The sequence below is a fragment of the Leopardus geoffroyi genome, chromosome D1, assembly GCF_018350155.1.
Source record: "Leopardus geoffroyi isolate Oge1 chromosome D1, O.geoffroyi_Oge1_pat1.0, whole genome shotgun sequence".
In the NCBI taxonomy this organism is placed as follows: Eukaryota; Metazoa; Chordata; class Mammalia; order Carnivora; family Felidae; genus Leopardus; species Leopardus geoffroyi.
In genome coordinates, this window is record NC_059329.1 from 43,249,912 (window position 1) to 43,273,840 (window position 23,929).

General features: G+C 39.2%; 1 pseudogene; it reads left to right on the forward strand.

The window, feature by feature from the left end:
• The first annotated feature begins 419 nt into the window (after window positions 1-419).
• LOC123600392 lies at window positions 420-23,308 on the forward strand (annotated as a pseudogene).
• Window positions 23,309-23,929: the final 621 nt, after the last annotated feature.

Sequence of the window (23,929 nt, forward strand, 5' to 3'; positions counted from 1 at the left end):
TATTTCAAAACATTATTTATCCCCTAGAAATTTTTGTCATTCTGCATTTTCCCAAGGAGGCTAGCAAAAAAGTGCAACCGATTTCACAGCATGGGGATATTCTCTCACTCTCTGTGCCCCTCAGTCCCTCTCTCAATATATATAAAAACAATCTTACCAACCAATCCCAATTTTTTGGTTAATTTCCTTAATAACATTTCCTCTCAATGGATCACAAAATTTAAAAAATTACTTCCAAATATTAACAAAATTATTAAAAACTTTCTGTATTATAGGTTACTGTGATTTAATGTGATTTCCTCTTGTTGCATGTTTTATGAACTTTTTGCAAGTAGCAAAAATACGTGTGCACAGTTGTGTTAGGAGACAGAAGGTAGACCGCTGTCTCTACAGTATTCATAGACCTTTGCGGGACTAATATGAAGCCTCCTTCATTAGCAGAAATGAAACTCAGAACCTGGCAAGGTGTTCTGGAGGCAGGTCTCCAGGTGCAGAAGGTGGTTCTCCGGTTCTATTCTTTGAAGGCGTTCGGGATCACCACTGTCACCACTGAGGTGACCATGGGTGTGTGTGTTCCACATTAATATGCTTATTGAAGTTGGTCCCATTTCTTTTCAAACAGGGGGTGGAGATGAGGCTAGAAGTTTGATTAAAGGCTTCAGGAAAACTACACAGAAAGAGAAGCAAATAGTAACCAGAAGCAAGGTAATCTTGTGTTACACAACTCAACTTTTCTCACCTTCTTGTCGGTCTTCTCCTCCGGGAAGCTCCCTTGCCTGTTCCTGTCTGCCCCCACCACCCAGAACCGATGTTCTGTATCTCTACCTAAACTGTCCAGGTTCAGGAAGAGGAGGATTTGGGTGGGAGAGGGCAAGAGAAGCTTCCCTTCTCATCTGTGCTGTTTCCTTTCTGAGCAAGAACCCTTCTCAGCAATTACCATCAAGACTGCTTTAACTTAGGAGGTGGATCAGAATCACCTGCAGGGCTTGTTAGAACACAGATTTCTGGGCCTCCATCACAGAGATTCTTGATTCAGTAGGTCTGGGGTGTGGCTGGAGAGTTTGCCTGTCTAACAAGTTGGAAGATGCTGGTGTTGGTGCTGATTTAATGTAATTGATGTCTGAGAACCTCTAACTTAGGCCAATATTCATTAATAATATGCTTTTAGAGTATACCTCGGAAAGCACAGGGATGGAAGTTCAGGCTGTGGATCTGTTGCTGTGGCTTCTTGAAGTCTATGTTGGGGAGAAGAGAGAGGAGGGAAATGTAGGCCCTTTTGCCTATGTGGCCCCAGTGCCTTAGGAGGGGTGCAGGATGGCTTCTATGCAGCACCCTTGGAAAAGAAATTCTGCATTTCTTAAAATGTCAACATAAATTTATCGGAGAACCAGAAATTCACCAATTTGACCCGTCCTCCACCCACCCCCTCTCTGGTAACCATCAGTTTATTCTCTATACTGAAGAGTCTGTTTCTTGTTTGCCTCTCTCTCTGTCTCTTTTCTTTTCTCCCTTTGCTTGTTTGTTTTGTTTCTTAAATTCCACATATGAGTGAGATTCAAGAAACAAGTTATTTGAAAGTAGATAAAGTTCAATAGTATGAAACAGTCCAGAGTAAAAATAAATAAATCAGGAAATCTCATGTGTGTTTCCTTCAAAGCATGGCCTTCAGTAGAAACTGTGTGATCTCTTAGCATTTTTTTAGAAGGCTTTTAAAACTTCATTTGTAGGTAGTAAATTGGAGAGAACAAGACATGCCACGATAAATGACATTTTGTGATTGAGAGAAGGGTATTTTTCAGGGAATATAAAAAAAAAAAATCAATCAAACAAACAAACCAAAAATGCCTGGATAGTCCACTTCCCAAATCTCACAATCTAGAGTGCAAGTAGAACATAGGGTAAGAAATGGAGCATATGGCAAACAGTGAGCAAAGGCTATGAAAATCAGTGCTTGGAATTAGTAAAATACAAATAATTCTGTTCAAAATATTAATTAAACTAGTGGCATTTAGGCAAGCTTTTAATATGCTGGAGGGAGATGTGCAGCAGACACTGATTCTAGATGACAGAACATTTGTAAGTGGTTGTGAGTAAATTTTTATTATTTATTTAACTTTGGTGCTTGCCAGACGGGCTTTGAAAATTATTGCAGCAAACTTTGTTCTAAAAGGACCCTTTTGGGGTTCCTGAGTGGCTCAGTTGGTTAAGCATTTGACTCTTGATTTTGGCTCAGGTCATGATCTCACAGGTAATGAGATTGAGCCCCAAGTCAGGCTCTGTGCTGAAAGTGTGGAGCCTCCTTGGGATCCTCTTTCTCTCTCTCTCTCTCTCTCTCTCTCTCTCTTTCTCTCTCTCTCTCTTTCAACCTCTGCCCCTCCCCTGCTCTCTCTCTCTCAAAACAAATAAATAACTTTGAAAATAAAATAGGTGTGCTTGGGTGGCTCAGTCAGTTGAGCATCCGACTTTGGCTCAGGTCATGATCTCATGATGGAGAGTTCGAGCCCTGCATTGGGCTCACTGCTGTCATTGTGCAGCCCACTTTGGATCATCTGCCCCCCTCTCTTCCAACCTCTCCCCCACTCGCTCATGCTCTCTCTCTTTCTCTCTCAAAAATAAATAAATATTTGAAGCAAAAATAAATATTTAAAGCAAAAATAAATAAAATAAAATAAAATAAAGTAAAATAAAATAAAATAAAATGAAATAACTTTGTTGGCATCACATGTCTTGCCACTTTAGGCTGTGCCTCCCTGAAGGACAAGAGGCTGTTGTGATTCACAGTACCCTGATCTGAAGAATCTGAAAAGGCCATTAAAATTGGAAAAATGTTTCTTTTAAGAATGACTTTTTGGTAAACTTTCTAGTGATTACAATCTTTTTTTTAAATACAAATTCCCACACCCATTTCTTCGGAAAGCCCTAAGACACTGGATTTCTTTGTGATGTCCTGAGAAGGCTGTCCCTAATGATTAGATTAACACAATAAAGCTGTTCTCTGAAAATATCTTCAAATACTTTCCTGTGATTTCACACCTAAAATCAATGACTACCACGAATGGATTAGCATTATTATTTAACAGTAAATGAAATGCGCTGCCAAGCAGGCAGTAGACAGAGACTTTAAATGCAGATTACTAAGTGAGAGAAGTCAATCTGAAAAGGCTTATGTTAATTGGAATTAACATCAATGGATTCAGTTTACCAGTTATGAAATACATATTTCATCTTAGACAAAAAGAGGATAAATGGGGGCTATTATTTAGAAGAGACACTAGTAAATAATGACAGGAGAAGTTTGAAAATTAAATAATAGAGGGCTGCCTGGGTGATTCAGTCAGTTGAACATCTGACTTTGGCTCAGGCCATGATCTCATGGTTCGTGACTTTGAGCCCTGCGTTGGGCTCTGTGCTGACAGCTCAGAACCTGAAGCCTGCTTCATATTCTCCGTCTCCCTCTCTCTCTGCCCCTCCCCTGCTTGTACTCTGTCTCTCTTTCTCAAAGATAAATAATCATAAAAAAATAAAAAATGAAATAATAGAAAATACTCAGTGAAAGAAACCTTGGCTTGTTCTCAAACAAAAAGTTAAGTGAAAAGTTCCAGTGTGTTTGGAGGGACAATATACAATAAAAAAAAAAATCCAATTCAGGGGTGCCTGGGTGGCTCAGTCAGTTAAGAGTCCAACTCTTGGTTTGGGCTCAGGTCATGATCTCATAGTTTCAGGATTTCAAGCCCTGTGTTGGGCACTGTGCTGACAGTGCGAAGCCTGCTTAGGATTCTCTCTCTCTCTCTCTCTCTCTCTCTCTCTCTCTCTCTCTCTCTCCCTCTCTCTGGCTCTCCCCCACTCAGGCTGCCTCTGTCTGTCTCAAAAATGAAAAAAAAAAAAAACAGTTCAATAATATGTACTAAATCTAAACATTTAGACAACTGGAAGCTTCAGAATTAAAAGAAACATTGGAGATCATCGACATATACACATTTACATGAAGCAGTAAACATTTATCTCAGCTATGGATAAGTCAAGTGCACAGGAAGTTCAGCAAGGACGTCAGGGAATTGAAGGACTCCATTAATGAGATTAAGCTTATTATCAGACACCAAATCACATTATTGTCAAACATAGGCTGGTCATTTTCTAGTGATGTTGGAAACAAGGAAAATGGAAAATTAAATTTCCTTTCAACTTAGAGCCCATTGATAAGTCCTTGGACAGAAAGAGTAACCTTCCCCTGGGAGCTCAGCTGCTTCAATGATGACACTTTGATAAGAGCAAAAGGGAATCTTAGCTTAACATTATCCTGACCCCAGGATTCTGTAAGTCTACTTGAACATATAAAAATTCCTTCAGAAATTTCTTTTATCTCTACCCCCACCCTGTTCAAAGATACATGTTGGCAATCATACTCCCAGCTTATGCCCCCCTGATATATGTCTGATGGGTCTCATGAATGAGCTTTTCCTAAACAGTAATAAATGACCCTTTCCTAACAGCAACTTGCCCCTCCAGGTCCTGGAAACCTTGCTTCTAAAATACCTTAGAGACTTAAGCTATCCCTAACCCCCTCCAAACCTGAAGGTATATAATCAGTCACCCATCACAACCCCAGTGCAGCTCTTTCTGCCTATGAGCCCTGTCCTCTGCTTTAATAAAACTACCTTTTCACACCAAAGATGTCTCAAGAATTCTTTTTTGGCTGTCAACCCTGAACTCCAACACTCCAACAATATCATTTGGTGTTCTAATGTTGGGTTGAGCCTTCTCATTTGGACTCTGAGCCTTGGTGCAAACTTGGTGAGTGCTTTCTCTTCTCTTCCTTTACTTTCATTTCAGGGGCTTTTCAAGGACTATGGTCTTCTTGGAACACTTTCATGTCCATTGCTCAGGCTGCAGTCCTCTAGCCCTGGCTACTCTACAGAAAGGAAAGGCTGCCTGTTGGCTGGAAGTTAGTTCCATGGCTGGAATCATAATAATATCCAGAAACTTGATGTCCTCTTTTTATTCCTGTCCTTATACAATGTTGTCTGTCTTGGGCATGGGGCAGCCACCTAGGTCACCAGCATAACTGCCAATCTTAAGACTCCTATGTGATGAGTCCTCCTGATTGGTCTAATGTGGATCACCTCCACATCTCTGGTCTAGCTACTTCTGACCAAGAGACCTCCACTGGGAGCCAGCCAAAAACAGTATCCGATTCAATTAAAACCCAAATGGGGAATGTTTCCTAAGGAGTTGGCTATAAAGACTACATGTGCTGGAATGTCACTTAGACCAAAATGGATTTCTATCTTTACTGTTTTCTGTCAATGTCCCCTACAAAATTGAGTAATTTTTCCTTGTAAAACTTTTCTAGTGTTTTCCATGTGTTAAAAAACAGCATAACCTTCACAGCAAGGCAATAGTGAGGCTTTCATGGGAAGGCTTAGACACGAACCGAAAGGTATTTCACTCCATTCACCAGGCACCCACCAGGCCTAGGATGCCATGGGGAAGTTTGGGGAGACTCTAGCATCCCTCCTATGGAGGCTTTATGGCAGAATGTGATCAATAGTGATTTTCATCCAAGGGACACCTTTGGTCATTTTTGACACACAGAACCTCTGCTCTATCTTGTGTGAGGCGAGGTGCCTCCAGAAGGCCAGAACACCATCCAGGAGTTGGGGGGAGGGGATTTTTGGTAATGAACCTTCTCTTCTTCATTTCTCGAGTACTCATCCTTGGAATGTCTTTTAACCCACTGGAAACAATTCAGATTGCAAAATTTAAAAAAAGACTGATATTCTGCAACACTGCACGACCTCTGTAAGATCTATCAATGGATCTCTTCTGTAGGAAACAGGGCAAATGGATGGAGGTTCCCTAGGTCCAGGCCTTCAGGGCTGTAAATCAGGACCTGGACCTAAGGGCCTCTTGCAGAACATATTTTGTCAGTAACCAGACCAGTAAACTCCCCCCCTGATATATTGGATGATAATTATCTAAATAGGCCTCCTCCTGATAGAAGCCAGGTTGCTGGAGGAAATACAGGCCATTCCTAGCAAAAAGGATGTTGACTCTCTCACTGTTCCTCCTTCTAATAGATGTGGGGGCTTCTCCCTCATTCATTTCCTGGGTGAATGGCTATAACTGGAGCCAACTGAGGTTAGTCTCCCTTGGACAGGGACTTTAGTTAACATTGTGAAGCAGCTGCTGAGACTCCCTTTGTTTTGGGGAAATTCCCTGTTTTCTCTGGCTCAACATGGACTGCATATTTCCAATTTTGTGGAAAAAAACAAAATGGCATCTGCTCCTCTGTTCAAGCAGTGAGGTTTAGAACCAGGAACCCTCTTTCTCTGCCTTCTGGAGGCACCTCGCCTCTTTTGCCTCCCCCTCTCTTTCCTCCTCTTTCTGTACCATCTTTGGTGTGGCCTATAACCAGTTACTATACCATCCTTGGTAACTGGTGCCATTGACTCTTCCTTCTACCCTTGCTGTCAAGGAGCAAAAAACACCCTCTTGGACTTACACTGTACACTTCAGATTTCCTCACAGGTGCGCCAGGTAAAACTGACATGGGAACAGATTTGATGAAGGACCATAAGGCAAGCTGAGGGCCAAGCATAAGCTAGCACAACCCCCTTCTCCCAGGTGGGATATTTGTGACATTTCTCAGGCATTCCTTGCTGCCCAAGAAAAAAGGAGAGGACAGAAAACAAAGGGTTAAGCTGATAGAATCTCCATCAGTTTACAAATATTTTAGTAATATTACAAGAAAATGGCAATCTTATCAATAGCCTAATCTCCAGAAACTCTCTGTCTTAATGATAATGCTTTGCTAGAGGGAAAAACAACCTTAGCCTGACAATAGCTATGCCTCCAGTAATCTGTGAATCTTTTTTAGCATATGGAAATCGCTTTAAGAAACTTCCTTTTGACTTTACCTCCCCCAACTCCACAGTAAATAACCAGTCACTCTGCACAACCCCAGTGCAGCTCTTTCTGCCCACAGGTCCTATCCCCATGCCGTAATAAAATCACCTTTTTGCACCAAAGACGTCTTCAAGAATTCTATCTTGGTATTTAATCTAAATGAAACATTTATTCTACCAAGGTTTGCTGAAGGTCAAATAAGCTCATGTTATCTTTTTTGCAATTTGTCAGCAAAATGATGACTTAAAATAATGGCTAATTTTGCCTCTCTCAAATTTTTCATGGGTGATTGTTAAGATAGTCTTTGGAACCTGAAACTTTAAAGTTTTGCTTGGATAATAAATTGGATTGAATTAGTTGGACCTCTAGGTATTTTCCAAATAGGATAAAGTGCTAAAGCATTGATTACTGAACAGAGGTTTGCACTTTTGACTTATTGTAAAGAAACTAAGGATATTTGGGTCTATTGGAAAACATGCTTTGTGCTTACTTGATTCACAAATTTGCCTTCCAAAGAATTCTGGTTTAACAGTTCACAATTGGTTACTACTTAGTTTTCATTGGAGATTAAGGTTTCTAAGAGCTCAAAATTCTGCTTTGGATCATTGGATCTGCTCTTGGATCATTGGTCTGCTCTTGACAAGAAAATGTAAACAAAATTGTGTTTTCTTTGACCAGAAAAACCAGTTTCTATGGTGTGACATTATCAGGTTTTCAATGATCTGTAATCCTATTTAGGCATGTGCTTTAAAACTTTCCAAGGTTTTAACAAACTTCCCCGATTTAGATTGTAAATGAAGTCTCTGACTAATTAGGCTTGTTTATTTGGTATGTTATGTTCTTGTATAAGGTCATCACTCTATTCTGAATATTAAAATGTTTTATGTCACAGAGGCTCCTGAGTGGCTCAGTCAGTTAATTGTCTGACCTCGGCTCAGGTCATAATCTCACGGTTAATGAGTTCAAGCACCACATGGGGCTCTCCACTGTTAGCACAGAGCTCGTTTTGGATGCTCTGTCCCCCTATGTCTCTGCCCCTCCCTTGATTGCATGCAGTGTGTCTCTCTTGAAATAAATAAACTTTAAATAAATAAAATGTTAAATGTCACAGAAATAACTGAATTTCCTTGTCAACTGCATCATAATGAACTCTCTTATCTCCATTTCTGAGTTATTTATCATTTATAGTTATTTTTATATCTTTAAGATCATAAAACTGAAGTGGGTAAGAGTTTCCACAACTAACTAAAAGCTGCATTCAAACTGAGCAGGAATTAGTAACATGGAACTAAATGAACTGCAGAAGATGATTATAGTTTTGTGACTTTTGTTTGAAACATTGCTGGTTCTATAATGTTTGTTCATCCAGATTAAGGAAATTTCTCTTAGGATATCTAAGACTTATAAAAATGTGACAAAATATTTGTGAACAAACTGAAGCATTTAACTTTTCTCTCTACCTGAATGCTCTGAAATTCAAAAAGTCTCAGTGAGTATTCTTCTTCCATGGCAATCACAGTTATTTGCATAAGTTAATAATAACCAGTTCTCTTTGCAACAGGACACCACTGGAAACACGGACTATTTTACCAAGGCTTTGACTGTAATGTCATAGTTGAGAGAGACATGCATAGACCCAGATATGACCAGACAGCTTTAAGGAATTGAGGTTGGCTTTATGAAATGGAGCCATAAAATTCCATTGTTGGCCTGATATGTTGCTTACCCAGTAGCCATGCCAAGTGAGTAAAGAATGTCACTTCCTGGCAGGTCTGGATATCATGGGGACCTTGTGAAGAGGAATTTGCCCAAATCTACAGGTACTGCAGACATGTCTGGTGGCAAGTACTTGGCTTGGTTTCTGGCCTAGAGAAGCTACTAAAAGTTAAATCTAGATTCCTTATGAAAAATTCCAGCAAAGCAAATTTTAAAAGATCTATATGGCCAATCAGTGTTCTTGCTGAGCTTATGTAAATAATTAGGCCAAGTTTGCTAAAACTGGACTTATTTTACAAATGAATTAGTCTTGATTTGACTACCACTGGAAATAATGGTGTTTATAGAGAGAAAAATTATGGTTCAATAACACACCTTTGCTGATGTTAAATTCTAGTTCTGATTATCTTTTGAGTGTTTCTTGTTTGCCTAAACTAGACAATTTGAGGTCAACTTCAGAGAAATTGCTACAAAGGTTCATATATAGACAATCTTCATGCTTGTTATTCTGTGGGGATACTAACAGGACCTATGGACATATGATTATTTGAACAGCTGGAAAATGAGATGTATTCTCCAACAATCGTATAATTCAACTATCACCTTGACCAATTCTATGTGGCTGGAATGATAAATTTGTTCCTTAAAAGCCAGAGCATACCCTACTCCATCAGGTTAACTATGGACTTGTGGAGATAATGGGTGACCCCACTTTCCTTATAACTGGATGGGATGATGCCTTGGGGATGCCCTTGTCTCTCAAGATAAGTGATTTGCTAGTGATTCCTTGTAATTAGGATATTGTTAGCATCAGGCCTCGAAAATGAGGTCTTCTTGATGGTTTTATCTCTTAGCCATATTTGTCCCACGAACTACCTCTATTGATGTACAATTGCAAATATAGGCCTTAGCCATGTGTATAACAGCCCCCCCCCCATAGACAAAGCTTCAAAAATTTCTATGGGACAGTCCCTAAGAATAATGAGTTCACATCTGTTCCAAAGTGTCTTAGAGACTAAAGGCCGCCAATGGATGATAGGAGGCCAACTTATTAAATAGCAGGCTATGCCTATATGTATGCCTGAATTAAAAATTAAACTGTCAAACTTTAAATCCAGCTACCCTTGTGCCTGGGGCTGACCATCATTATTCCATGTTAGAACATAACTGCTCAGAGATTACTGATCTTGTTTATTCTAGGCAATCAAATTAAAAAGACTCCCCTATTAAAAATGCAGATGACAGTTGGTTTACTGATGGCAATAGTTTAGGCGAAAGGGGATTAGAAATTCTGGGTATGCCAAAGTCAGTCTAACTCAGACAGTTGAGGCCAAAGCCCTCCCAGAAAATATATCTCCCACAAAAGCGGACTTAATAACACCCACTTGCGCTTTACAACTGGCAAAGGACCTCAAAATTAATATCTGTACTGACTCTAAATATGCCTTTCCAGTCCTACATGCCCAGGAGGTAATTTGGAAGAAAAGGGGATTATAATCAAGCCTGAACACTCCAATCAAATATGGGTCCAAAATTGTCACTCTTCTTGTGGCTGTACACCAAATTAAGGAGGTAGCTATAATTCACCTCAAAGGACATCAAAAGAATATGACCTTAGAATATAAAGGAAACAATATTTTATAGACTGTGCAGCCCAGAAGACAGCACAAAATAGCAAATATTAAGTCTTATACCAGTTTTAACTCCAATAAAGTCCATAACTCCAGTCTATTCAGACCAAGAAATTCACATAGTGCAGGAATGAGGATATTAAAAAATGAACAGGACTGACTTGTTAATAATGAGGGGAAAATCTTTATACCCAAAAAATAACCAATGGAAGGTAATAGAGGATTTATACCAGTTCACTTATTTGAGCCAAAAGGCCACTGAGGTGACAAAAACCTTGCTAAGAAAAATTGCCCCTAGATTTGATCTCCCTTGGTCCCTACAGAATGACAATGGACCATCTTTTTATTGTAAACATAACTCAGCAAATAGATAGGGCCTTAAAAATTAATGACTATTTGCATTCAGCCTGGCATCCACAATCCCCTGGAAAGGAGGCCCTCCAAAACCAATGGCCTTCAATATCCTGACTGCAGTGAAGGAGGCCCAGAATTAATGGACTGGCTCCTAAGGGGATCCAATGGCTATGCAGCTCTTACTTGTGGCCATAGCTCCCCCTGGCTGGATAGGCTGCTGTCCTCTGGGTTTTGCCTGGATGCACAGATGCATTATTAAAACCATTATCAGCCAGCCAACCTTCCACACTTAAAACAACGATGGACATGTTCTGTGTTTCATTGGCATGACCACCTAGTATCTATCTTTGTTCCCTCTTTGGGATTAGAGGATGTTGTTTGGCACAGGAAGCTCTTCATTTGTACACAGTCAAAGGCCTAGATGACACTCAAAATAACATCTCCCTAATAAACACTAAAGTAACACAAATGCATAAAGCAGTTTTACAAAATGGAATGGCATTAGATGCTTTAGCTGCAGCATAAGGTGGAACTTGCCCTCATAAACACAGAATGCTGTGTGTACATTCCAGACAACCACAGAAATAATTCTGGGTTTCTATCCGACATGAATACTCAAAAACCACCCCTCTCTTTCCTTTATTGATTTGTTAAACTCCTGGACTGGAGGAGGATTTTTGTCAACTATCAAAGGACTTGTATCTGGGCTTTTCTTTTTCTTATTCTAATTATGTTTTGCTGTTTTCTCCTATGTCTCTCCCTTGGTGCTGAGACTCCTTCACTGCCATAACTTCAAACAGACAGAGAATGCTTTCTACTCGGGAAGATACATACATTCAGTCTCCTTGGGATTCAACTGCTTCTGCCTTTCATAACTCTTACATGTATAAGCCCCCACTGACAAATGTTGACCCATAATTAGGGACATCTCTAAGCTCCGCATCACCAGGAAGAAGTTACATGAAAAGAGACCTTCTACCCTCAGCAACCTTGAAGATTTAAGGGTCAAAATTGTGCAGGGGAGAATGATGTGTGAAACAAAGGCAAATGAAAAACTAAATTTCCTTACAACTTACAGCTCATTGACAAGTCCTTGAGAGTGAGCTTCCTTTGGGACCTCAGCTGCCTGGACAATGACACTTTGCTCAGGGCAAAAGGCAATCTTAGCTTAACATTATCCCAACTGCTGCAATCTTGGAAGTCTACTTTAACATGTAAAAATTCCTTTGGAAACTTCATTTATCTCTCCCCATCACCACCCACCCCCCAAGATATATGTTGGCAATCATACGCCAAGCTTATGGTCCCCTGATATACATCTCACAGGTCTCATGACTGAGTTTTTATTAAAAAGCAATAAATTTCTTACTTAACACATCCCCAAGGGCAAGGGAATTAAAAGCAAAAATGAACTATTGGGACCTCTTGAAGATAAAAAGCAAAGGAAACAATCAACAAAACTAAAAGACAACCAACGGAATGGGAAAAGATATTTGCAAATGACATATAGGACAAAGGGCTAGTATCCAAAATCTATAAAGAGCTCACCAAACTCCACACCCAGAAAACAAATAATCCAGTGAAGAAATGGGCAGAAAACATGAATAGACACTTCTCTAAAGAAGACATCCGGATGGCCAACAGGCACATGAAAAGATGTTCAGCGTCGCTCCTTATCAGGGAAATACAAATCAAAACCACACTCAGATATCACCTCACGCCAGTCAGAGCGGCCAAATGAACAAATCAGGAGACTATAGATGCTGGAGAGGATGTGGAGAAACGGGAATCCTCTTGCATTGTTGGTGGGAATGCAAACTGGTGCAGCCACTCTGGAAAACAGTGTGGAGGTTCCTCAAAAAATTAAAAATAGACCTACCCTATGACCCAGCAACAGCACTGCTAGGAATTTACCCAAGGGATACAGGAGTGCTGATGCATAGGGGCACTTGTACCCCAATGTTTATAGCAGCACTCTCAACAATAGCCAAATTATGGAAAGAGACTAAATGTCCATCAACTGATGAATGGATAAAGAAATTGTGGTTTATATACACATTGGGATACTATGTGGCAATGAGAAAAATGAAATATGGCCTTTTGTAGCAACGTGGATGGAACTGGAGAGTGTTATGCTAAATGAAATAAATAAGCCATACAGAGAAAGACAGATACCATATGTTTTCACTCTTATGTGGATCCTGAGAAACTTAACAGAAGTCCACGGGGGAGGGGAAGGAAAAAAAAAAAAGAGGTTAGAGAGGGAGAGAGCCAAAACATAAGCGACTCTTAAAAACTGAGAATAAACTGAGGGTTGATGGGGGGCGGGAGGGAGGGGAGGGTGGGTGATGGGTATTGAGGAGGGCACCTTTTGGGATGAGCACTGGGTGTTGTATGGAAACCAATTTGACAATAAATTTCATATTTAAAAAAAGCAATAAATGACTTCTTCCTTTTTTTAAAAAAAAAAGTTTATTTCTTTATTTTGAGCAAGCAAGAGAGAGCGAGGGAGAATCAGAGAGAGGGAGAGAGAAAGAATCCCAAGCAGGCTTCGCACTGTCAGTACAGAGCCCTTGAAGTGCCGATGGGGGGCTCAAACTCATGAAAACTGAGATCATGAGCCAAAATCAAGAGTCAGATGCTTCATCAACTGAGCCACCCAGGTGTCCCATAAATGCCCCATAAATGACCTTTCTTAACAGCTAGCCCCTCAAGGTCATGGAAACCTTGCTTCCAAAATACCTTGAAGACTTACGCTATCCCTAACCCCCTCCCTACCTGAAAATGTATAATCAATCACCTGTCATAACCTCAGTACAGCTCTTTCTGTCCACAGGTCCTGTCTCCGTACTTTAATAAAACCATCTTTTTGCACCGAAGATGTCTCAAGAAATCTTTCTTAGCCATTGGCTTTGAACCCCAACACTCCAAAACACACCACTAGGACCTAAAGAAAGTAAAAAATAATGCAACGTGTTGTCACAATAAAAATATTAGGGAGAGAGTCATGGTTAAAAGGAAATATTTTTAATCTGAGAAAGCATACTCTTTATATGAATATAAGCAATGCCATTGTAAATGGGGGAATTCCTGGAAGCATTCTCTTTAAAACGAGACAAAAGGACAAAGATAGTCACTATCACCGCTTCCACCCAATATTGGATGGAAGTCTTAGCCCACACAATTTATAAACATATTGGTGGGAGGAGTGAAGAACACAAAAGTATAGGACTGGCAGGAAGACAATAAAACTGTTCATACAATGAGATCTTTAGGAGAAGATTGTATTAACAAAAACAAGCTATATACCAACAAACCAATGGAAAAAATGGGAAACGGGTAGGAAAATGCACTCAATATTTTTTGAAACCTAAAAACCCTCAATTTCTGCTCCTTGCTTACTTCATTCCACGTTTATTGCTTGCTCCCACTGGATTTAGTAACTTGAATTTATCACTAGTCTTCCCACTTTAGCATCTCCACCCACTACACCCTAATTTCCTTTGGAGTCTGCCTTCCAAGGCCACTTCCTCACCCTAGTCTTAGATTGTCCTTCATTATCCATTCCCTTAGTCCTTCCCCCTGTTTTATTCTTCATAGCCATAACCCAAATTGTAACTACAATTCCTGTAGCTATCTGTTCTGTGCCTCCTTCCCTGGCGATAGCCTTTAGCGGGTGGGAATGAAGCCTGTCTCAATCCTGGCTACCCCTCTGTACCCAGAACAAACTGTTAATAAGGAAATAAGCAATGAAGTAATCCAAGAATGCCCTCAGATGTATTATTTGCAGCATTGAAAATATATTTACACATTGAAAGACCAGACATCTCAAATCATAGTGACAATAATCCCAGGTCAAAATATTGTCCTCTCGTAGATTGGAATTGAAATTAATCATCTATAACATCAGGGAATCCTAGAGAAACCTTAAGCCTATGGCATTTAATTTTCATTCTTAGCTTTCCATTTGTGCATGACTTCCACTTATTGCCTGTTGTCTCCAGTTACTGGATGGTTAAAAGTGTTATTATTAATCCTCCAGCCACGGATTTTTCAAATCAGAACTATCAACATTGGCAATGGGATCATTCATTCTGGTGGGGCTGTCCTTTGTCTTTTAGGATGTTTGAAGAATCTGTGACACTTCTACCCACTAATGCTAGTAGTGACCTCCAGCTGTGACAACCAAAAATATTTCCAGACATCAACAAATGTACCCTGAAAGAAAAACTCCCCCCCCCCCGGAAATACTGTACTAGGAACTATATACATATACACATATGGATACATACTTTATATACATATACATATATAGATATATATATATAGATATATATATATACATATATATATATATATACACACACATATATTACATTGGATAAGATCTTTAAAATTGTTTAGATATTCTAACTGGTGTTGAAAATCTAGAACATATAAGGGGGAGTAACATAAAAGAGAGTCCATAGAAAACTTGCTTTGGAAAATATAAGCATACCAGTGAATAGGTAATATTTTGAACAAATTAGCTATAGTCTAGTACCCATTTTCTAGGAAAAGATACTTTTGTTGATATATACAGAATTACATATCAGTATTTAAGGATAGGATGCCAGAGAGAAATAATAGCCTTTACAGTTTGCTCTTACTATCATTTGAAGAATGATGTTAGTACAAATTTATTGAGAAAGGGTGTCAGATTACTCTGAACCTTCATGAGGCAATGTTCCCTTCCCTCCATATAAGGAGCATCCCTAGACTACCCTAGCTCTCTGAAACTGTACAGATCTTCCAAGCACAAGGCTACAAAAATCACACGATTTTTCTTGATTCTTTTTGATTCTTGCAGGCTGCATTCTTTCTGTAACTGTGATTTTTGTTTTTCATAGGATTAGACTAATGCAGTGTTATGCATGATTACCAGATGCCTTTGGCAGTGGACTTAGGTCAGGGGAAAGACTCATAAAGGAAGAGTTCCAAGGTGCCATGATAAATGCTGAGTGAGGAGTGATCTTTTTCTTTCTAATATGATTGGATTGAAGGAAATCATAGTACTGTTACTGTTACATTGTTACCTTTCCATATTCAAAGTACATGCCCCTCCTCTCCCAGATTTCCCTAGATTTTCTGCTCATATTTTGTTTCTCATAATATTTCCTTTCAGATTTTCTCAAGTAAGGAGATGTTGAATTTAAGCTCCCTCCCCACCTTAACAAAAGAGCTTGCTTATAGGTTTCAGAGCCCCTAACAGCTCAAAAGGTTTAGAAGTCTCAAAGACCAATATGTATTTGGTGACTGAAAGTTAAATCTTATAAAATCATAGACCTCAAAGACATAGATATTTTTAAAATTCTATTCAAACGGGCAATAAAAAATCAAAGAGATATGAGGAAATTTGACCAAAACACACCTCTATCAGGAGTTGAGCTGAGAGCAGAAATGTTTTCTGATGTAGAAGCAGCCATTTTCTCTTATAAACACCAATGCTACCTACCCCTCTCTCTGGGAGATATGAAAATTATTGAACCTAATGAGTCAGATTCCAGAGCATAAAAGTTGAAGTCTTTTAACAGACACACCATGTCATTGCCAATTTGGAAACAGAAGCAGGATGTTGTCACATTTTCTTCAACTCAAAAAAGAATAATACATAGGTATGCTTGATAAAATTTGACACATAAAATTAGCTGCCTGGATGACTCAGTTGGTTAAGCATACGATTTGAGCTCAGGTGAGTTCAAGTCCTGCATCAGGCTCTGTGCTGACAGTGCACAGAGGGATTCTCTCACTCTCACTCTCTGTCTCTCTCCCTGCCCCAACCCACCTTGTGCATGATCTTTTTCTCTCTCTCTCAAAATACATAAATAAACTTTAAAAATTTTTTGGTACTTGGAGGGGCCAACATGGTGGAAATGCATGGAAGTTTTTTTTGCTTCTCTTGTCTGTGAAATACAGCCAGATCAACACTAAACCATCTTGCACACCTAGAAAACTGATTTGAGGATTAACACAACAATCTGCACAACCTGAACCACAGAACTTGGCAGGTATGCAGTGTGGAGAGGTGAACTAGGGGAGAGAGAGGCACAGAAGGCAAGGAGCTGTTTTTGCTTGTGGAGAGAGGATGGAGATGGAGTGGTGGGGGGAAGGGGAGTATGGGAAAGCATTCCCCACCCCTCCCAGAAGCAGCTGGAGAGAAAATACACAAGGGACTGAACAAAAAAAGAGAGAAAGTAAAAAGGAGAAAGGAGAGGGTCTAAATTCAATTAAGACTCTATAAACAGGGGGAGCACAGAGTCTGCAACTCCACAGCTAGATACCTGGTGGTGCTCTGGTGGAAAGAACAAATACCCAAGAGCAGAGAGCAAGGTCCAAGGGGTCTTTGGGCCACACAGGAAGAGGCAGTTCCCCTGCTGGGAGGACATTTGGTAGAGGCTGTGTGGCCACCCCACAGGCAAAGGTCCCAGCGGACCCTGGAAAACAACCCCATTCACTATGGTGAAGCCTGGTGCCAGACGTGTGTGGTGATTTTCTATAATCCCTGAAATGCTGCTGCTGCAATATCATGTGAATATTTTCTGGGGTGGGCTGGCAACCAGTTGCAGTCTCTGGGCATCGGCAACAGCACAGTCCCGTGAATGTTCCTGGGTGCGTCCAGCACCTGGCCATTGCTCGGTGAGACCCTCCCCCAGAGGGACAGAACAGGTCAAAGCCACAGTCCCTCAGAAGTGAGGGGTTGGGAAACAGCCCCATCTGAGATAAAACTCAGGAGGGAGGTGCCACCTGCAACCTGACGGCTTGGTCATGGACAGTGTAAAAGCAGGGAGTGAACAGAAGCTGGAGACAAAGGAGGGGTACGCAATCACTGGTCAGGGAGAACAGAATTCTGATACTAGAGACTGGGTAAGCTAGGTGATGCCATTTTCACAACCCCCCAACCCCTGCACATGTGTATACACACCTACAAGTGCCACAACAATCCACTCCAGTAAGCTAACAGCACCATCTAGTGGAGAATGGAGCCGTTACACTGAGCCCCACACAACTGGGCCAAACTCGTTCTTCAGGAACACCATAAGTCTCTCTGCCTGCTTAGTTTATGGACTATAAAGTGCTTCATAGTTTGACTTCTAGGGGAAACTGATATAATTTCAATCATATTTCAGTCTGTTTGCTGGTCCATCTATTCAATTTTTTTCTTTTTCTTTTTCTTTTCTTATTCTTGATACAGAAAGATAAAATATTCATTTTTATTTTTCATTTTTATTAAATATGTTTCTTTGGGGCGCCTGGGTGGCTCAGTCGGTTAAGCGTCCGACTTCGGCTCAGGTCACGATCTCGCGGTCTGTGAGTTCAAGCCCCGCGTCAGGCTCTGTGCTGACCGCTCAGACCCTGGAGCCTGTTTCAGATTCTGCGTCTCCCTCTCTCTCTGCCCCTCCCCCGTTCATGCTCTGTCTCTCTTTGTCTCAAAAATAAATAAACGTTAAAAAAAAAATTTAAAAAAGAATAAATATGTTTCTTTAATTTTTTTCTACTATATGTTTTGTAAAATTCTCAAATTCTACTTTACTTCCATCATTTTATTTTATTCTATTTCATTGTATTTATTTTTTCAAATTTTCAAACATTTTCCTTTTTTTTCTTTTTTCTTTTTTTCTTTTTTTATCTTTACCTTTTTTTCTCTAATCTATCAAGCTCTTTTCAACAAGCAGACCAAAACACACTAGGAACTAGCATCATTTACTTGTTTTTTGTGTGTTGTTTTTTATTTCTTAGTTTTAATTTTTTTACCTTATTAATTCCTTTTCTTCCTTCAAAATGATGAAATTAAGGAAATGATGAAATGAGGCAATTAACCCCAAAAGAAAGAACAGGAAAAAATGGCAGCCAGGGACTTAAAGCAAGATGTCTGAACCAGAATTTAGAATCACAATAATAAGAATACTAGTTGGGGTTGAAAATAGATTAGAATCCTTTTCTGCAGAGATAAAAGAAGTAAAATATAGTCAGGATGAAATAAAAAATAATTATATATATATAGCTAATTATATATATATATTTATAATTATTTATATATATAATTTATATATAATATATAAATTATATATATTATATATAAATTATATATATAAATTATATATATATAAATTATATATATGTAATTATATATATATATATAATTAGCTATATGTATCAGCTATAACTGAACTGCAATCTCAAATGGATGCCACAGTGGCAAGGATGGATGAGGCAGAGCTGTGAATCAGCAATATAGAGGACAAACCTATGGAGAAATATGAAGCTGAAAAAAAGAGGGAGACTAAGGCAAAAGAGCATAATTTAAGAATTGGAGAAATCAGTGACTCATTAAAAAGAAACAACATCAGAATCATAGACATCCCAGAAGAAGAAGAGAGAGAAAAAGGGGCAGAAGGGTTATGTGAGCAAATCATAGCAGAAAACTTTCCTAACCTGGGGAAAGACAGACATCAAAATCCATGAAGTACAGAGAACTCTCATCAGATTCAACAAAAACTGACCACCAACAAGGCATATCATAGTCAAATTCACAAAATACTGTGGCAAGGAAAGAATCATGAAAGCAGTAAGGGAAAAAAAGTCCTTAACTTACAAGGGAAGACAGATCAGGTTCACAGCAGACCTATCCACAGAAACGTGGCACGCCAGAATTCTAAGAGTGGTAGGATATATTCACTGTGGTATATTGGAAAAATATGCATCCAAGAATTCTTTATCCAGGAAGGCTATCATTTAAAATAGAAGGAGAGATAAAACTTCCCAGACAAACAAAAAACTAAAGGACTTTGTGACCACTAAACCAGCCCTGCAAGAAATTTTAAGGGGGACTCTTTGAGGGGAGAAAAGATGAAAAAAAAAAAAAAAAAAAGACCAAAAGCAACAAAGACTATAAAGGACAGAGAACACCACCAGAAACTCATCTCTATAGGCAACATAATGGCAATAAATTCATATCTTTCAGTACTCACTCTAAACATCAATGGACTATATGCTCCAATCAAAAGACATAGGGTAACAAAATGGATAAGAAAACAAGATCCATCTATATGCTGTTTGCAAGACATCCACTTTAGACCTAAAGACACCTTCAGATTGAAATTAAGGGGATGGAGACCCATCTATCATGCTAATGGTCGACAAAAGAAATCAGAGTAGCCATACTTATATTAGACAATCTAGACTTTAAAATAAAGACTGTAGCAAGAGATTAAGAAGGGCATTATATCATAATTAAGGGGTCTATCCACCAAGAAGACCTAACAATTGTAAACATTTATGCTCCAAATGTGAAAGCACTCAAATATATAAATCAATTAATTACAAACATAAATAAATTCACTGATGATAACACCATAATAGTAGGGGACTTCAACACCCCACTTACAACAATGGACAGATCATCTAAACAGAAAATCAACAAGGGAACAATGGCTTTGAATGACACACTGGACCAGACGGACTTAACAGATATATTCAGAACATTTCACCCTAAAGCAGCAGAATACACATTCTTCTCCAGTGCACATGGAATGTTCTCCACAATAGATCACAGACTGGGACAAAAATCAGCTCTCAACAAGTAAAAAAGATCAAGATCACACCGTGCATATTTTCAGACCACAATGCTATAGAACTCAAAATCAACCACAAGAAAAAATGTGGAAAGATAAAAAATACTTGGAGACTAAAGACCATCCTAGTAAAGAATGAATGGGCTAACCAAGAAGTTAAAGAGGATATTAAAAATATATGGAAGGCAAGGAAAATGATACCACCCACCACAGCCCAAAACCTCTGGGACGCAGCAAAGGTGGTTATAAGAGGGAAGTATGTAGCAATCCAAGCCTTTCTAAAGAAGAAAGGTCTCAGATACAAGACCTATCCTTACACTTTAAAGAGCTGGAAAAAAGGACAACAAATAAAACCCAAAACCAGCAGACGACAGGAAATAATAAAGATTAGAGCAGAAGTAAATGCTATCGAAACCAAAATAACAGTAGAACAGATCAATGAAACCAGAAGCTGATTCTTTCAAAGAATTAAAATTCTTAATTGATAAACCCCTAGCCAGTTTGATCAAAAAGAAAAAGGAAAGGACCCAAATAAATAAAATCAAGAATGAGAGAGGACAGAGATCACAATGAACACAGCAGAAATACCAACAATAATAAGAAAATATTATGAGCAATTATATGCCAATAAAATGGGCAATCTGGAAGACATGGAAAAATTCCTAGAAACATATAAACTATCACAAATGAAACAGGAAGAAATAGAAAATTTGAACAGACCCATAACCAGTAAGGAAATTGAATTAATAATCAAAAATCTCCCCAAAAAGGAGTCCAGGACCAGATGGCTTTCTAGGAGAATTCTACCAAACTTTTAAAGAAGAGTTAACATCTATTCTCTTGAAGCTGTTCCAAAAAATAGAAATGGAAGGAAAACTTCCAAACTCTTTCTATGAAGCCAGCATTACCTTGACTCCAAAACCAGACAAAGACCCCACTAAAAAGGAGTACTATAGACCAATTTCTCTGATGAACACGGATGCAAAAATCCTCAACAAGATCCTAGCCAACTGGATTCAATAATACATTTTAAAAAATTATTCACCACGACCAAGTGAGATTTATACCTGGGATGCAGGGTTGGGTTCAATATCCGCAAAACAATCAATGTGATACAGTACATCAATAAAAGAAAGTACAAGAACCACATGATTCTTTCAATAGATGCAGAGAAAGCATTTGACAAAACACAGTATCCTTTCTTGATAAAAACCCTCAAGAAAATAGGGATAGAAGGATCATACCTCGAGTTCATAAAAGCCATGTATGAAAGACCCAACTCTAATATCATCCTCAATGGGGAAAAACTGAGAGCTTTCCCCCTAATGTCTGGAATGAAACAGGGATGTCCACTGTCACCACTATTATTCAACATAGTATTGGAAGTCTTAGACTCAGCAATCAGACAACACAAATAAATGAAAGGCATCCAAATCGGTCAGGAAGAGGTCAAACTTTCACTCTTCACAGATGACATGATGCTCTATACAGAAAACCCAAATGATTCCACCAAAAAACTTCTAGAACTGATCCATGAATTCAGCAAAGTCACAGGATATAAAACCAATGCACAGAAATCAATGCAATAATGAAGCAACAGAAAGAGAAATCAAGGAATCAATCCCATTTACAATTGCACCAAAACCCATAAAATACCTAGGAATAAATCTAACCAAAGAGTTGAAAAATCTATACACTGAAAACTATAGAAAGCTTATGAAAGAAGTTGAAGAAGACACCAAAAAATGAAAAAATATTCTATGCTCCTGGATAGGAAGAACAAATATTGTTAAAATGTAAGTACTACCCAAAGGAATCTACATATTCAATGCAATCCCTATCAAAATAACACCAGCATTCTTCATAGAGCTAGAACAAACAATCCTAAAATTTGTATGGAACCAGAAAAGACTGCTAATAGCCAAAGCAATCTTGAAAAAGAAAACCAAAGCAGGAGGCATCACAAGCCCAAACTTCAAGCTGTATTACAAAGCTGTAATCATCAAGACAGTATGGTACTGGCACAAGAACAGACACTCAGATCAACGGAACAGAATAGAGAAACCAGAAATGGACCCACAAATGTGTGGCCAACTAATCTTTAACAAAGCAGAAAAGAATATCCAACGGAATACTTCTACAAGACTTTTTCTATGGGAAGGAACTGAATAAGAGCATCAACCCTGATGAGGCTGTCACTTATGGTGCAGCTGTCCAGGCAGCCATCCTTTCTGTAGACAAATCTGAAAATGTTCAAGATTTGCTGCTGTTGGATGTCACTCCCCTTTCTCTTGGCATTGAAACTGCTGGTGGAGTTATGACTGTTCTCATCAAGCGCAATACTACCATTCCTACCAAACAGACCTAGACTTTAACTACCTATTTTGACAACCAGCCTGGTGTGCTCATTCAGGTTTATGAAGGTGAGCGAGCCATGACCAAGGGTAACAACCTACTTGGCAAGTTTGAACTCACAGGCATACCTCCTGTCCCCCATGGCATTCCTCAGATTGAGGTCACCTTTGATATTGATGCTAATGGCATTCTCAATGTCTCTGCTGTGGATAAGAGTACAGGAAAAGAGAACAAGATCACCATCACAAATGACAAAGGTCGCTTGAGCAAGGAAGACATTGAGCGCATGGTCCAGGAAGCTTAGAAGTACAAAGCTAAAGATGAGAAGCCGTGAGACAAGGTGTCCTCCAATAATTCACTTGAATCTTACGCATTCAACATGAAAGCAACTGTTGAAGATGAAAAGCTTCAGGGTAAAATCAATGATGAGGACAAGCAGAAGATTCTGGACAAGAGTAATGAAATCATCAACTGGCTGGATAAGAACCACACTGTAGAAAAAGAATTTGAACATCAGCAGAAAGAGCTGGAGAAGTTCTGCAATCCCATCATTATGAAGCTGTACCAGAGTGCAGGAGGCATGCCTGGAGGAATGCCTGGAGGTTTTGCTGGTGGTGGAGCTCCCCCCTCTGGTGGTGCCTCCTCTGGGCCCACCATTGAAGAGGTTGATTAAGCCAACCTGAGAATAGGTCTAGCATTGTTCCACACAAAACATTTGAAGGACCCAAATTTGTAACAAATCCTATGGCAGTGAAGTTGAGCTGATATAGTTAATAAACTGGGCATTCTTGATACTTGAATATGGAATATGTGCACAAGAAAAGGAAATACAACATTGCACTTTATAAGCACTGTATCGTTAAGTGGAAAATGCAATGTCTTAAAACTGTATTTAAAATTGGAAATAAAGAAGAATATCCAACATAATAAAGACAAGTGGTGCTGGGAAAACTGGACAGCAACAGGCAGAAGAATCAACCTGGACCACTTTCTTACACCATACACAAAAAGAAACTCAAAATGGATGAAAGACCTCAGTGTAAGACAGGTAGCCATCAAAATCCTCAAGGAGAAAGCAGGAAAAAACCTCTTTGACATTGGCTGCAGCAATTTCTTACTCAATATGTTTCCAGAGGCCAGGGAAACAAAAGCAAAAATGAACTATTGGGACCTCATCAAAATAAAAAGCTTCTGCACAGTGAAGGAAACAATCAGCAAAACTAAAAGGCAACTGACAGAATGGGAGAAGATATTTGCAAACGACATATCAGATAAAGGGTTAGTATCCAAAATCTATAAAGAACTTACCAAACTCAACACCCAAAAGACAAATAATCCAGTGAAGAAATGGGCAAA